We start from the raw sequence: 17,432 nt of genomic DNA, 5'->3' as shown, positions 1-17,432 counted from the left end.
TAATAGACCTCTCCCTCACCTTTACAAAGAGGTGGAGTGTGCTGCACACCCAAGAAGGTAGTGCTTTCTTCACTGTCTGGAAAACCTGTCTGGAAAGGTACAGCGCCGAGATAATTAGACACTCAAGACTCTTCAGAACAAGGTAATCAATTATCTCTCTATTTACAGATTTTCTGGGCACCGATCCCACATACCCTTCGTTTATTCAGATTCTTTTACCCATCTTCAGTGGCATCAGCCCGGCTTTACACCAAGGTGATAGATAAGAGTGCACTCACCTTCCCTGACCAGAGCTCAAAGTCACTTGTAAATACAGCCCTTGTTCAGCTTTGTGAAGATTCTCTGCCTCAATGACAGTGCAATCCTAAGCAGAACTTGATGCGTTTCACACTCACACCTCACCAATTCAATCTCTCCTTACCTGCTCATGGCAAAACCCAGTCCTGCATTCATGTAGGCACAGATGGCCATGGGTGAGCTCAGGAGTTTTTAAACTCCTCTCTCTTGCTAGCACAGCACACTTTCTCTGCAGGTGCTGGAGCAGGGGTCTCCACAGTGTCCCTGATCTTCTTGGATCTGTGCCTGTCCTTGCCTACATGAGCAGCAAGAGAGGGGTCACTAAAGAGCCCTCCAGCTCCCAGGGCCTGTATCAGCAGGGGAAATTGAGGGAAATTCAGGTTCAAATTTTGACTCTGAACCCTCCCAAGTAAGGACATGCCTGGATCTAGGGCTTTGGACCAGGCTGTTCTAGACACTGCAGAAACTTCTGAGTGTCTGAGCAATATTCAGACTCTCCAGATGATGCTGGACTCAGCAGAGTCATTCAGCAGAGTCCTTTAGAGGAGGGAATCAATCTAGACTAATACAGATAATCAGTACCAGTCACCAAAGCAATCAACTCTGACTAATATACACCAGTGATCTATATTTAACAGTGACGAATGATTCATGGGTTGGAACATGAAATAGATAAAATGAAATATTATAAAGAAAAAAGACAAAAAGAAATATTATAGAACCACAATATTTTGCTAAAAAACACTGGAGAAATGCTCATATGCATATTATATAAAAGAGAGGGGTAATACTTTTGCATTTGACTGATTCTACAGATTGACTTTGAAACTCTGCTCAGAAGTATTTAGGTAGCATCCAAGCTCTTGAAAATACTTAACCAATTTTTCTCCTCTTCTTCTTATCTTTCTTATATTTACAGAATTCTCTTAGCTAGAATTAAAATTTATTACACCAAACTTTTGGGTTTGGTGGTTTTTTTGCACTTTCATTTCTACAGAACTGTTAAGCTCTAACATATTACAGGCACTAAGAGGCATTTCAGTGTCTACACCACATGCCAAATCATGTGCAGCTCTCAGGGCTAACCTAGAGTGACTTGAGGCTTTTCCAGCTACTTTCTCTAAGTAGTGCATATGGGGCTGCAAAAGGTTATACGATGCCCTGCTCCAGCACTCTCTGCAATACATAGGGCTATAATACATATAATACATAATTTGGGTTTTCCATTGCTATTAGCTCTTCTGCTGGTGAGTATTTCTCAGTTACTGTCACGTTTTGTTGAGGGCTGGTTTTGTCAAAATGCTGTTTAGCCACTGAATTTGAAGCCATGGGCTGTCTGTGGTACCACATCTAGAATTAAGCTAATTCTGCAGAATAAAATACTTGTTTTTAAACCACTACAAGTCATTACAACTCTTTGAAATTTGTTCAAAATTTTTTCCCCACCCCACTCTCCACGGTGAAATTAAGCAAATACTGAAATGAATGGCTAAATAAAATACTTTTATGATTGAATCTCAAAAGCTTAAAAAAGGTAGGATCAAATCCTAGAAACTCCTCTGTGCTGAAAGAGTAGCTGATTGATTCCAGTAACTCACTTTGTTTGTGACCTTGAAAAGACTCTGAATACTTTCAATGTTTTAAGAGATTGAGACCGTTTTACAGGGAGAGAAATTCAGTGTTCTCTCTGCTTTAATATAAAATACTGCCGAATTATTATTGTAAGACAGTTTTTTATCTAATGTATAATAAAATGTACTTCTTCCTTTTTAAACTTTAGAGGGCTTTTTTTTTTAAAGTCACTGTACTGTAGTACTGCACCACAACATGATTCATAAGTTGTAAAGATACTGAAAAATCCATAAGCCATAAGAATGGATTATTTGAAAGAAGAATAGAGAGAACTTGCTTTAGAGGCCTCTTCATTTGCCATTGCCTTTATTTCAGCCTCAGAAGCTACACACATTCAGTTTTCATAAATAAAATCTTGATCCAAAGGACCAGAAAACCTAAGAGCATAAATGGTTTGACTGTAAGCTGAAGAGAGTATTCTGTGGTAGCTGTGTGCAACAAAACTGATATCCTTCATGTGCAGAAACATGGACGCAGATGTGCAATAGCATACTGCATTCATTGCATCTCCAAATTTTTTGGTTCTGGAGTTAGAGGCTAGCAACTACAGCTGAAAAGCCCTTCTCTTTGATGGAAACATTTGAATTTGATTTTCATCCAGAATCTGAATAAGCTTAATTTTGAAATATTAAAAGCATCACAGAATGAGATAACTGTTCTCTGCTGGGCTCCAGGCTGATTTCTCACCTGTCAAGACTCTATCCAGCTTTGAATCAGAACCCCAAACTGACAGCAAGTTGAATTTTCCTCTTAATATCAGTTTTGAATCAGATCTTTTGCAAACACTTAGATTTTACCCATAGTAAAACACTAGAACTGTAAAAATCACAGAAAGTTCTTATAATAAATGAAAAAATGCAAGTTCGTTGTTTCTCTTTCTCATATAATTTAAACAATTATTTTTTAAGAGCAGATATTTCCTCATCTTTATTACTGTTTATTCCTGATTGGTTAATTTTGCAAAATGGATCCACAGCCATTTCTCATTTCTTGTTAAGAAACTTTTGCAGAAAAATCAGGAATCCTTAAGGGATTATCTTTGAAAAGAAGCGAGCAGATAAAGAAAACATGGAGAGGAATTCCGTCAAATATTAATATTGTGTTAGTGGAACTGTCAGACACCCTGAATTCATGGAACTGCAGAGCAGTGGAAAGGAAGAGGAACCAGAGAGAAGTGAAGAAATACCCACTGAAGAAACTGTCTCAGCATAGTGTTCATGCTTATCTGTCACTGCACATTGGCATGAGCAGGGTGTTTAATAACTTACATTTACATTTGGCCAGAAGACCAAATGCCATAAAAAAATTATTGTTAAATTTTTTTTTCTTTAGTGTTCAGGAAATAATAATAATAAAAAAGATTCAGCAGAAGCAAAAAAAAAAAAAAAAGACATATTAAATGTCTATAAAATATATTTTGTATATAAAAAAGTAGTCTTCTGCAAGCCAGCTATTTTTAGACTATAACATAGATGTAGATTAGTCTGGTGTGATACAAACCATAATTTCCAAAATAACATAGTCTTTTGCTAATATATTTTCAGGCATCTTTTTTGGATGTTAACTGATATTCTTTAGCAGTACATTGATGTTCCTGATCACACTGTGAAATATATTTTCATTAAAAATGTGGAAATGAACTGCTATCATTTCCATTTCTGCATAAATAAAACCATTCAATTACAGTTCCAATCCAATGAAGAAGTGAAACAGGACTGTCTCACATGCTAACTTGAATGCAGAAAGCACAGTTCAAAGAAACAAGACTGTTTCAAGAACAAGACAAGAAAAAAAAATTTAGCAATCAGTTTAAGGTGGTGGATACGTTGATGTAAGCGTTCACATCCCCGGTGACCAAATAGGCAGCAAATCCTAACTAGGCAAATACATTCAATCCAGTATTTTTATGTCCCCAGATTTTGAGATTGTTGTGTCTCTTAGATCATGTGCATTTCAATAAGGTGACAGTGATGTAAATATCTCATGCTAATGATTCTTTGTTCACCATAGCAAATGTGAGTATTCGGGTATTTGTATTATGATACAAATGCTCAGAGAAATGTGAAGTAGGATGCTGTTTTCGGAGTGGGTATGATTACCCTAATAATGGCATTGCATACAGGTAGCCCTCATGAGCTAGCTGAGGACAGCTGCTCTATGTGCAGTAAGTTGAAGACCAGCAGCACCAGATCTTCATACAAATAAATGGACTCAGCCCTTTTCAGCTCACAGATTGTGCTCAAGCATGTGAGCAGCTGATCTGGTAAGCTATGGATTCTTTTCACATTAGTAATGATATGTGTATATGTATAAGCAGAGATTTAATGCCTATACAGATAAAACAACATCTTCTTTATTTAGCTGAGAAATTTCCACTGCTTGTCCAAACATACCTCTGAAACAGATAATGTTGTTCTTGTAATGAAGCAATACAGGATAAAATAGTAAGTATCACCTAGGAAGCAGGACTACGAGAAAATTCAAGTGTGTAACAGTGGTGTGGGTGGAATACATGAAATAGCAAATACAATACCTAATTTGCTAAAGTCATTAGAAGAAAACCAGGAATTAGTGTGGGACACATTCATTGCCACTGCTGCTCAGAGCTAAATTTTCAGAACTTTTGAAAAGACCAAAATTGTTGAAGAGTTCCTTAGGTTTTATCTTTGGAACAGAAAGAAAATTGGAAGGGAAAAAATTATTGTTAGGCATCCAAATGTATCAAGCCAGTGAGACATTAAATGAAGGAAAAGGAAAATGTCTGTACACTTGAAGCACTCAAAGCTTTTGTAGCACAATTACAGTAATTTCACGATTACAAGCCGCACCGATTATAAGCTGCAATTCCGGAGTGTCAGCAACATTTTGTTTTTCCTCCATAAATAAGCCGCACCGGATTGTAAGCCGCACTTTTGTTCGCAGCTTCGAGGATCCACGTGCAACTTTCACAGTTGCCAGTTAGTAATAGAATCGCAGGATCGTGGAGTTTACTGGCTCGACCCTGCTCGGGGTGGCTGCCAGGGAGAGGCCCCAGCCCCACTCGCCGCAGCCGCCAGGAAGCGGGAGAGCGGCGTGCCTGGCCGCCACTGCCGCCGCGCTTGCTGGGGGCAGGCAGCGCCGCCACGCTTGCCGGGGCTGGGCAAAGCCACTGCGCTTGTCAGGGCTGGGCAGTGCCGCTGCACTTGCGAGGACCGAGCAGCGCTGCCACGCTTGCGGAGGGTGAGCAGCGCCGCTGCGCTTGTCGGGGCTGGGTAGAACCGCCGCTGCCGCGCTTGTCGGGGGTGGGCAGTGCCGCTGCGCTTGCAGGATCTCACTTCCAGGTTTGGAAATTTCCTAAATTTGTTCATATATTAGCCGCTCCTGAGTGTAAGCCGCAATTCCGGGTTGGGAGCTAAATTTTAGTCAAAATGGTGTGGCTTATAAGCGTGAATTTACTGTAGTTTCAGGAGAAAATGTTTTCTGTGGCTACGAACATGCAAAAAGATTCCAGACTTCATATGAACTGCTTCTTGGGGATTAGATGAGGATTTAATATCCTTTTCAGAGAAACGATTAATTAAAATCTATCTTCTTTGGGAAAGTGATGAGCAAAATAATTTCATATGCATATAGAGCTTTTGAATTTTTTCTCTACAGAAACTAAAAGTATTTGATGATTTCTCATCTCATATATTTTTCTTCAAAAAAAGGAATAATTTTATATTTTAATTCATAGGACTTGCTGAAGGGATTTTAACAGGCTTTCAAAATGTCAAAAAAATTTGAATCATGGGAATCTTCTGTAGAAAACTTTGGAAATCTACTATTACGAGCTGAGGAAATACTGCTTAAACATCAATAAGAATCTGTCCTTTTGCTACATATTTCACCATGCTTAACAGTGAAATTGGTTAGAAGGTCTACTGGCTAGTGATAGACCTAGCTGCATTTTTAATTTCATGATCGTATAATGAAGTTTTACTTCTCTTTCCACAAAAGGCCTCTATTGTCATCAAAAAGCTGAAGCATACACACACACAACTGTTTCTTATTTATTTGCAGACTTTAGCAGCTGGTGTTTTAGAGAACTTTGATGAAAATGCAAATAATCTGGCCCTGCCTCAGGGTGTAGGAGTTTGGAAATGTCTTTCACCATGTTGTGAAAGGAATGACACAAATTAGAGCTTCGCATAGGATACCTGCTGGTGCCTGGCCCCCTCGACTTTCTTCCTCTCTATAAAGCAGCAATCCATGACAGTTGCAGTAAAAAAAAAATATATATATTGAAATATTACATTATTTGTTTCATGATAGGAATTCCAGTAGACGTCTGAATTCCCTCCAGCACTGATATGAAAGAAATAGGTATTTTACTGAACAAATTTTATTTTTAAAAATGCAAAAAATATTATTTTTGAGCCATCAAGACTAAAAAAAGCTATGATTCTTAACTTTTTTTGTCAAAACTAACCTTTTATGACATGTTTGATACCAACAATCCTTTAACTGCACCATTTTGTAAGATGAACTATCTGGCAAACTTACATAAATTTATACATACATATGTGTATATATATATAGACATACATATATATACATATATACATATGTATTTTTAGTAGAAATTTAAATGACTCAAGCTAAATTTCAGAGCTTCCTGTACTGAAAATCATTGACACACAATGAATGGACAGTTAGTTTAAAAAGACGAGAAAAACCCCAACCAACCAACAACAAAAAAAAACCCATCAAAAAAAACAACAAAAACCCCCCAAAAACCAAACCAAACCAAACCAAAAAAAAAACAAAAACCAAACACCCAAAAAATAAACAGAAACCCAGATAAAACGAAACAAATACAACCAAGCAAACAAACAAAAAACCTAAACCAAAATAAAACAAACAAAAAAACCCCAAACACACAAAAATCTATGTAATAGTTGCATAACCCACACTAGAAGTGTAGGAAAGTAAGAAGCAATGAGTGACAAACTGAAAGTATGATCTAAAGAAGCAAACAAAAACAAAGGCTCTACTGGAGAACTTTACACACTTGCTTGTGCAGCTTCTATCCTTAAAAGCGTGGGATGACAACTGGATTTTTTTGTCTTTAATCTGTGTCATTTCTACAGTCTCAACATGCATGAAGTCTAAGGCAAAGGTTTGTCAGCGTCTGCTGCCCTGCTGGATGAGCATCAGTGTCCTTTGCTCAGGTGGTCAAGGTCTTTGTCCTGCAGCACAGCATGGGTAAGGCCAAAAAAAGCAGGTGATACTCTTGATGAGCACACTCAAATAATTACTAAATAGTTAATATAGCAGAGAACAGCATCTCTTGGATGGAGTAGAGAACAGAATTGGATGAGCTGGTCTACTGATTTAAACAATGTTGAACTTCAAGGAGTATTTGCCTGAATTTTATAAGGCAATCTTAGCCCATATGTTTATCATAGATTCAAGGAACTCAAGAAAGGATTGATGGCTTGCAATTTTACAGTCACTGGAAGATGAATATGGATTAACTGTCCTAGCATTAAATATTTAATGTAAAAAAATGTTTCCTTAAAGGTATGGAAGTGTGACTTGCTCCTGCATTTTAATTATGCATAAAAAAAGTCCTGTCAACCTCTAATTTCTTCTGTTCAAATCCCAGCATTCGCCAAAGATAAATCTCTTCTTTTTGAACAAGGTTGAAAGAGTCAAAGAAGATCAAGTAACTAGGCATAGGTGAATTTAAAATCACTGTTCCAGGTTGTCAAATAAATTAGACTTCAAAGATAGAACAGTAAATTATACATATGTATAATATATATGTAGAATTTCTCAATCCATTTTTGTAATTGAAAAAAAAAGAAAAATATATTTTTTATTAATTAATCCCAGACTCTCTAGATACTCGATACTACATTAAATAAGTTATAGTGAACTCTTTATGATACCTTCCCAAAATTAACCTGAGCCTGTACCACATCATAGCATATTCATTTCTCTGTCTAGCTGAGACTGGGTATGCATTTCACTGTCTGTACCTTTTCTCCTATCCTATTTTTGGCAACCGTGCTATCAAACTATGAGGACAGGAGGTACAAGCTCACAGTGAAATGAAAACAGGAAATTTCAGGTGTGTTGCTTTAGGTCAGGTAACAGGTTTTTTTAGTTTAATTACAAATGAATGTAATTCATTATAGATGAAGCTATAATGTTTTAAAACTTGTAAAATGAATAAAATTACAGTAGTTTCACGAATACAAGCCGCACGGATTATAAGCCGCACCCCCGGTGCCTCGACAATGTTGCTGTCTTTGTCAATAGATAAGCCGCACCCCGAATATTAGCCGCACTTTCGTTCGTCGCGAGAATCCGTGCGCAGCTTTCACAAATTGGCCAATTAGTAACAGGATCGCGGCATAGCGGGCTTTACTGGCTTGGGGCGGGGCCAGGCAGGCTCGGCCCGCTCATGGTTACCGACGGGGCCGGGTGGCCCAGCTCAGCGCCACGGCTCGGCGGGGCTGGCCGGGTGGTGCTGCCGCTGCCGCCGGGCTCGCTGGCCCCCCTCTCCCGTCAGCACCCCCCCGCTGCCGCGTTCGCTCGCCCAGCTGGCAGGGCTGCCGCCGCCGCCGGGCTCGCCGCTCGCCCCGCGCTGCGTTCGCTCGCCCCGCGCTGCGTTCGCCCCGCGCCGCGTTCACCCCGCGCCACTTTCGCTCACGCCGCATTCGCTCGCGCCGCTTTCGCTCGCCCCGCGCCGCGCTCGCCCCGCGCCGCGTTCGCTCGCGCCGCGCCTCGCTCGCCCCGCGCCTCGCTCGCCCCGCGCCGCGTTCGCTCGCGCCGCTTTCGCTCGCGCCGCGCCTCGCTCGCCCCGCGCCTCGCTCGCGCCGCGCCTCACTCGCCCCGCGCCTCGCTCGCCCCGCGCCTCGCTCGCGCCGCTTTCGCTCGCGCCGCTTTCGCTCGCGCTGCGCCTCGCTCGCCCCGCGCCGCGCCTCGCTCGCCCCGCACCGCGTTCGCTCGCGCCGCTTTCACCTGCGCCTCGCTCGCCCCACTGCCGTGTTTGCTCGCCCCGCCGGCAGGGCTGCCGCCGCCGCCGCCAGGCTCGCCGGCCGCCCCCTCCCGTCTGCACCGCCGCCGCATTTCCTCGCCCTGACCGGCACTGCAGGCCCCCGCACCGCTGGGCTCCCCCACGCTGCTGGCCCCGATTCTGCTGGGCTTCCCCCGCTGCCAGGCAGCCCCACCCGCCGGCCTTCCTGCTTCTGCCATGCTCCCCTGCACTGCTAGCCCCAGTTCTCCCGGGTTCCCCCGCCCTGCTGGCCCGGGCTCTGCCGCCCCCCCTGCCCCGCCCTGCTGGCTCAGGCTCTGCCGCCCGCCCCCCACACTGCTGGCCCCGCCTCTGCCAGGCTTTCCCACCTCTGCCGGGGCCGGCCGGGCTCCAGCTTGGCTTGGGGCTTCCGCGGGCTCTCACTTCCGTGTTGGCAGCTTTTAGAATTTTGTTAATGTATTAGCCGCCCCGGAATATTGGCCGCACTTCCGGGTTTCCACCAAAATTTTGGTCAAATTGGTGCGGCTTGTATTCGTGAAATTACTGTAAATATTCCACTGGGAAAGTGCTGAAATTGAAAATTCTCTGACCTTTTATTTTAGCTGGAAGTCTTTGCTAAGTTGAACGCTGCTTGTGAAAGCAAAAACACCACTAAAATTTTCACATTGGCCTGTTACTGGTTCTTAGTGGTTTGCCTGCAAACAAACCTAGGTCTTATCTACATGTCATCACTTAAGAGCAACACCCTTCAGTTTAGGTCAGAGGCAGAATATTTTTCGTCGTCTCCTCTGTTCCTGGTATCAACCAAGTTGGTGGGTAAGAAGAGCTGGATAACAGAGAGGGAACATCCTCCCACCTTTCTCATGTGGGCTCAGCCCCTTTGCCCACAGTGTAACACGACTCACCTCCAGTCCTGCGTGTCCCCCAGGCTCAAGTTTCCCAGCTTAGGGAACAGAGTCATGCAATGTTGCAGATAATAGTTCCAATGGCAGATAGGTTAAGGTTTTTGGCTACCACCTGCAGCATCAACGTAGTGACTGGGTTTTAAAATACTTTTTTATAGCAGAGACCATTAAACCACAGAATGTCCCTCCTGAACACTATAAGTGGATAAATAATGAGTTCAATTATCAGTGCTTTCTGCACCTTCATTGCTGCCTTTCAACTGGAAGAGTGAACCCAAGAATTTGACACCAGCAATCAAAAGGAAAGAGCTGAGCAACAGTTAATTTTACAGCATGGAGCACCCTGAAAGCCACCCAAGGTAATACCTGCTAGTGGACCAAGGTTATAAAGTGACCACGCTGCCTGAGTGGCCATATTCTGGTGATATACTTCACTTCATTAAGATTCCTCATTAACACATTTGCTTTTGATTGCTGATGGCAGGGTTTCAGCTGCAGCAGGGCAGACTCTCTGGGGACAGGGAACTTGCTTGTAGGAGCAAACAAACCAAATTCATTCATGGAGGTGAATTGTCAAGCTTGCCCTGGTGTATCCCCTACACCTGTGCAGTGGGAAAAAGGCTGCTTGTGACTAGCATGACTTTAAAATGCAGCTTCACACCTCTTGACACCTACCTTTCTTCTGGAGATCAAAGCAAATGTGGTCCATTTCACAGTGAAAACTTAGTTTGATCCTCAACCTGAAGAGACAAGATGAAATATCATTTGCACACGATCATTGTGCCAAAATTATATTTAAAAAATCTATAAACACAGCTGTCCTATGGCCTGTCTTTATTGTAAAGTACATTGATGCTACCAAAACCAGAAACCCACTACCCCAATCAGGTATAAGAGACCTTGGGTACAGCAGCTTGCAAGTGGCTGATTCGTTTCTAGCATTTTGCAGTATCGTTACACTTTTTTCCCTCCAGATGGCTTTTGAAGACAACTTTAACTCCATGCATCCTCTGAAAATCAAGCATATGGTACAGGTACACTTTAAAAGGCAGAAATCAGCTGCTCCATATGTGTGAGGCATCATGCTTGTTTTCAAAATCAGGTGGAATTTTGAGGAAAAAAACAGCATAGGACAAAAACTAGCTAAACATTGATGGGTTGCCTTGAAAAGCTAATAGAGGCTTGACAGACCATCAGTGACAGTGGGAAAAGGTACTCCATGAGTTTTTACCTGTGAAAAAGATAAAGGACAAGTATCTCTGCTGATGTTTAAAAATCAGCAACAGCATTCATCTTCAGTATGTCCAACAGAAGCCCTACATGCTACCCATTGGAACCAGAAGAAAATAGCCTAGAGATACAGAAGACAGCAGGGTGGGTTTCTCAAGGTGATTACAGGTTACTGACACACCAATCCTTGTGGTTGCAGATGGTTCCAGCAAAAAGTTGGAGGAAGGACACAGCTGACAAACACAATATTAGTCACACTAGTAACACATACACAGCTAGTCCTCCCATGTCATTGGATTTTCCACTGTCTTATATCCATGGGCATACCTACACCTTCAAGTATTTCCAGCTGCTGCACAGACACATTTCATTATCGTAGCTTGAAATGGAGGAAGATAAAAAGCAGGATTTCTAGCTAATGAAAACTTTTTTCCCTTCACTCCCTAAGCCCCAATTCTTCCACTTCATGTTTCCAAACTCTTGTATGAATTGAAAAGTCAAAGGTCTGACAGGGCTCTTCACTGAGCAGCTGTCTGTTGAGAGCCAAAAGTTAATGAGCTTTCGATTTCCTAAACTCAAACAGAGACATTGCAAGCTCTGATGTGGTTCTGCTGGAACTGTCTGGGATTCAGAAAACAGACACTAAGCCTGATGTGTGTGAGATCCAGTACTTCAAATAAATCACTGCCTTTTAATAAAAGAGAATCATACCTCCTACTTTACTAGCAGCTTGTTTTGTAAGTTCTGCCTGTCAGTCAGTAATGATCCTTTTTACTGTCCGTGAGATGTCAATACCATAAAAGGCAGTGTCTCCCAAATCAGGGGTTTGCTGGAAACAGCTTCTCATCTATAGATCCTACTCAGTGCAGTAATAAACCAGCTTTGTCAGAGCAATTACAAATTCACAAGAGGACTTTGCACTGCTGTTCTCCATCAGCCTGTATGACATCCAGTTAGGAGAGCAGAGAGCACTGATTTCAGCAGGTAAGATCCACATGTATTGTGACAGAAGACATAAGTGTGCTTAGAGCAAAGATCTTAAAAGTCAACAAATAAAATGACAGAAAACTTGAGCTGAGAGGAAAAAATGCTGCTTAAACCTCAGCCACATTTACATATTCTCAGCTACAAGAAACTTAAAACTTGCAGCCCCTCCTTTAGGTGTAGGTAAGCGTCAGAGCATTAGCGCACAGCAAGATGAATTCTCTATCCAGAAAATGTATATAATAAACAGGAGCAAAGCAAGACAAGCTCATAATCTCTTCAGTAAATGGTCCAGACTTTAAAGGTCTGAATCATTTGCAGCTATAAAACAACTGTTCAATGTTTTCAACTAGCTATTGGAACCATCATTATTCAATAACATATCTTGCATTGCGAAAGAAGAAAAATAATGCCAGGGCATAGAAGATATATAATATATAATGTGAACATTATTAAGTACCTTATATAAGCATTAATCTTTATCCTTCACAAACTTTGTGACAGCATACAATGATAGTTGCTGGAGGCAAATCTTTTTTCATATTCACACAATAGCATTATTTATAGCAGCAATGCACATCTGAACAACAAAGGAGCAGGAAAGGTAGTTATGAAAGATGCATTGTAACAAGCAATAAATCATACAGCACTGAATCACTGAATGCTGAAGAAAATGAAACTACCTGAAAATAACACCATGATTTAGCAAAGGTCCTTTAAGATGTGTTTAATGTTAAGTACATATTTATTTCTTACTGAAGTAGTGAAAAGGAAGCTTTTTTCCAGAATAAAGTACAGTAATTTCACGAATACAAGCCGCACCAATTTGACCAAAATTTTGGTGGAAACCCGGAAGTGCGGCCAATATTCCGGGGCGGCTAATACATTAACAAAATTCTAAAAGCTGCCAACACGGAAGTGAGAGCCCGCGGAAGCCCCAAGCCAAGCTGGAGCCCGGCCGGCCCCGGCTGAGGTGGGAAAGCCTGGCAGAGGCGGGGCCAGCAGTGTGGGGGGCGGGCGGCAGAGCCTGAGCCAGCAGGGCGGGGCAGGGGGGCGGCAGAGCCCGGGCCAGCAGGGCGGGGGAACCCGGGAGAACTGGGGCTAGCAGTGCAGGGGAGCATGGCAGAAGCAGGAAGGCCGGTGGGTGGGGCTGCCTGGCAGCGGGGGAAGCCCAGCAGAATCGGGGCCAGCAGCGTAGGGGAGCCCGGCGGTGCGTGGGCATGCAGTGCCGGCCAGGGCGAGGAAATGCAGCGGCGGTGCAGATGGGAGGGGGCGGCCGGCGAGCCTGGCAGCGGCGGCAGTGCCTGGCCCGCCGGCAGGGTGACTACGTAAACAACGCAGCGGCGACGCGGCCGGCATGCCTGCCAGCGGCGGCAGTGCCTGGCCCGCCGGCAGGGCGACTACGTAAACAACGCAGCGGCGACGCGGCCGGCATGCCTGCCAGCGGCAGCAGTGCCTGGCCCGCCGGCAGGGCGACTACGTAAACAACGCAGCGGCGACGCGGCTGGCATGCCTGCCAGCGGCGGCAGTGCCTGGCCCGCCGGCAGGGCGACTACGTAAACAACGCAGCGGCGAGGCGGCCGGCATGCCTGCCAGCGGCGGCAGTGCCTGGCCCGCAGGCAGGGCGACTACGTAAACAACGCAGCGGCGACGCGGCCGGCATGCCTGCCAGCGGCGGCAGTGCCTGGCCCGCCGGCAGGGCGACTACGTAAACAACGCAGCGGCGACGCGGCCGGCATGCCTGCCAGCGGCGGCAGTGCCTGGCCCGCCGGCAGGGCGACTACGTAAACAACGCAGCGGCGATGCGGCCGGCATGCCTGCCAGCGGCGGCAGTGCCTGGCCCGCCGGCAGGGCGACTACGTAAACAACGCAGCGGCGAAGCGGCCGGCATGCCTGCCAGCGGCGGCAGTGCCTGGCCCGCCGGCAGGGCGACTACGTAAACAACGCAGCGGCGACGCGGCCGGCATGCCTGCCAGCGGCGGCAGTGCCTGGCCCACCGGCAGGGCGACTACGTAAACAACGCAGCGGCGACGCGGCCGGCATGCCTGCCAGCGGCGGCAGTGCCTGACCCCCCGGCAGGGCGAGTACGTGAACGCAGCGGCGACGCGGCCGGCATGCCTGCCAGCGGCAGCAGCGGCTGGCCCGCCGGCAGGGCGACTACGTGAACGCAGCGGCGGGGCGGTGCTGACGGGAGAGGGGGGCCAGTGAGCCCGGCGGCGGCTGCAGCACCACCCAGCCGGCCCCGTCGGCAACCATGAGCGGGCCGAGCCTGCCTGGCCCCGCCCCGAGCCAGGAAAGCCCGCTATGCCGCGATCCTGTTACTAATTGGCCAGTTTGTGAAAGCTGCGCACGGATTCTCGCGACGAACGAAAGTGCGGCTAATATTCGGGGTGCGGCTTATCTACTGACAAAGACAGCAACATTGTCGAGGCACCGGGGGTGCGGCTTATAATCCGTGCGGCTTGTATTCGTGAAACTACTGTATGTTCTTAAATGTTCTTAAATAAAGTATGTTCTGTAGAGTTGGGATCTAAAGGAGGATGACATTTATGGTGATTTCCATCCAAATCTACTGGATAAACAATGTTTTCAGGGAAATTCATAAAGCCATCAAACACATAGGCAAATCTCAGTTGATAACAACAAATAGAACTGACAAAATAAACTCTATTAGCATTCCTTTCAGATTACATAAGTGGCATTCCTGTAAGCATTAATTTTTTACCTTCCAGTAAAGTGCTTTTGCTCATGAAAAACTGCTTTAGGAGACTTAAATATATCTAAGTGTTGTTACAGATAAGCTACTCTTCTTTACTCATAATTTTCATGCCTTTCCAGGGCAACAATTCAAGGCAGTCAGGAATGACCATTGAATTTATACATTCGGTCTCTATATTTGTAGACTGCCTGTGATTTTCATATGTGTGGAATTCTTTATGTGTATTGTGTATGTGCATGCATTTGTATTGCCTTAAATAACATTTAAGCATCCATCTTAGATTCTCTAAGAATTTTCCATAACCATCTCTTTCAATAAAAAAGCTTTGGTCATCAAGCCATGAGGTCTTTACAATGTTTAGCACAATTATTTTAAACAAATAATTACTTTTTCACTGATTTAAGACAAAAACCTGTAAGAGTAAAAATTATCAAAATTTTAAGGCATGTGGCCTAGGCAAAGACACAAAAGAACAATTTAATCAGGAGAGGAAGTGAGTGAAGAAAGACATGGAACCAGTCTTCAAATCCATCAGCCAGGGAAGAGATATGACATGATTGACACAAATTGCAGCAAGGATTTTAAGGTGGACATTGGGGACAAAAAAACCGCACCTTTCTCCTGGACCACTGCTTCAACAAAACCACATCTGTCACTGCAGGAGGACTGCAACCACCATTTAATGGGACTGCTACCAACACCCTGACTGAGAGGGTGTCAGGTTGTATTCTGACTTTGTCAGTGGTTTTTTTTGTTTGGTTGGTTTTTGTTGGGTTTTTTTTGTTTTGGTTTTGGTTTTTTTAATTACTGTATTTTTATTTTAATTTTCCTAGTAAAGGACTGTTATTCCTGCTCCCATATCTTTGCCTGAGACTTCCTTAATTTCAAAATTATAATACTTTGGTGGGAGGGAGTTTACATTTTCCATTTCAAGAGGGGCTCCTGCCTTTCTTAATAGACACCTGTCTTTCAAACCAAGACAATGCAAAAGTACCTCCTGTGTGTTACTGTAAGTTTGCTCTCTGCTCAAGAGGGACCAGAGGTTTCCTTGTCATTTTCATATACATACATACAGATATATATATATACATATATATATATATAAGTTTTAGCTTAGCACAATTAGTTCCTGCTACTGGTCTTTGGTGATGTAAGGTAATATATTGGACCGTGGGAAGCAATCTTTGATGCAGACAGCATCCTCATTCATTAAATTAGTTTCAGCCTGAGTCTACACTAATGTGACAGCATATTCGAAATGAAAGTTTTTTTGACTCATGCTCCCTCTTTAAATGCTGAGAATCCAAGCAGCTGCAGAGGTCAGCATCAAAGTCTGAGTCATAAAATGAATTTCAGACTCAGTTATATAACAAATCTGAGCACACAGTCTTCTTTGCACAGAAATAAAGGAGAACTCTATGAATCAAGTGAGAAATGGCCAGAAGGAGAAAATGTTTTCTGGTCTTTGATGTATGGCAACTGGTATTTTTCAGTTTGAAGACCCCATAAAAGTTTTCCAGTGAAGCTGTGTACTGTCTTCAGTGAATTTCAGCCTCTGCTAATAGCTTTGCTTTGCTTTGTACTCCCACTGATCCCTTAGAAGCTGAAGAACACAGGTATATGTGAATTCCTTAAACTCATGTGAAGTTTAAAAAAGAACAAAAATCATGCTCGTCACAAGCCTACCTGAAAATGTTTGCAAATACCTTTTGTTCTGGTTTTAATTAAAGAAAGCGCATCCTGCTCTGTGTAAGTAACAGAAAATGAACAACCTCTTCCCCTCAAAGACACAACACCTAAGAACAAGTGTGCAAGAACAGATACAGTAATTTCACGACTATAAGGCACATCCTTTTGACTAAAATTTTGGCCCGAACCCAGAAGTGTGTCTTATAGTCCGGTGCACCTTTTATATTTACGAAGTCCGGAAATTTGCCAACCCGGCAGTGTGAGCCGCGAGCCGTGGGGAGAGCTGGCAGGGCCACAGCTGCCGGGTGGAGGCGGGCCCGGGGGCCTGTGGCTGCCAGGTACAGGAGAGCACAGGGGCCTGTGGCACCACAGCTGCCAGGTGCAGGGGGGCCCGCGGCGCCGCTTCTGCTGGGTAAAGGCGGGCCCGCAGCTGCCGGGTACAGGAGAGCCCGGGGGCCCGTGGCTGTGGGGTGCAGGCAAGCTCAGGGGCCCGTGGTGCCGCAGCTTCCGGGTTGAGGTGGGGCCTCAGCCAGCAACCGCGTGAGGGCACCTGGCGGCAGATCCTCACTGCAAAAAAAAAAGTGCGCCTTATAGTCCAGTGTGCCTTGTATATCGGCAAAAGTTCAGAAATTTGCCAACACCCAGAAGTGCACCTTTTAATCCAGTGTGCCTTATGGTCATGAAATTACTGTATATTTCACAGCAGAATTAGGGTCCAAGTAAAATTTTGGTTGGAAGCTTTTCCTATGCTTTTATATTAAATTAATTTCAGAAGGCTTTTAGTCTGCTAATCCAATATCAGCTGAAATCAGTGATATTGATATTAAAGAAGAATAAAGACCAAGTAGTTGCAGGACTAGCATGTTTTCAGTTTTCTGGGAACAATTAGCTAAGGATCAATACATTCAGGGCAATGCTAGATACTTGTCTAGTTAACTCATTCCAACTGCAATTACAATAAACCAAATTT

The 17,432-nt window shown here is 44.2% G+C and overlaps 1 protein-coding gene across 1 annotated transcript in view; it reads right to left on the bottom strand.

Moving 5' to 3' along the window:
* Positions 1-17,432, bottom strand: part of NPSR1 (neuropeptide S receptor 1) — a 118,308-nt gene that overhangs the window by 67,240 nt on the left and 33,636 nt on the right. Inside the window, exon 2 of the mRNA XM_033073116.2 lies at positions 10,516-10,580. The gene's annotated coding sequence lies outside the window, so the exon portion shown is untranslated. The remainder of the gene's footprint in view (positions 1-10,515; positions 10,581-17,432) is intronic.

Source organism: Catharus ustulatus, chromosome 1 (genome assembly GCF_009819885.2).
Source record: "Catharus ustulatus isolate bCatUst1 chromosome 1, bCatUst1.pri.v2, whole genome shotgun sequence".
Lineage (NCBI taxonomy): Eukaryota > Metazoa > Chordata > Aves > Passeriformes > Turdidae > Catharus > Catharus ustulatus.
The sequence above is the reverse complement of the archived record's forward strand: the minus strand, read 5'-3'. Positions and strand labels throughout refer to the sequence as shown.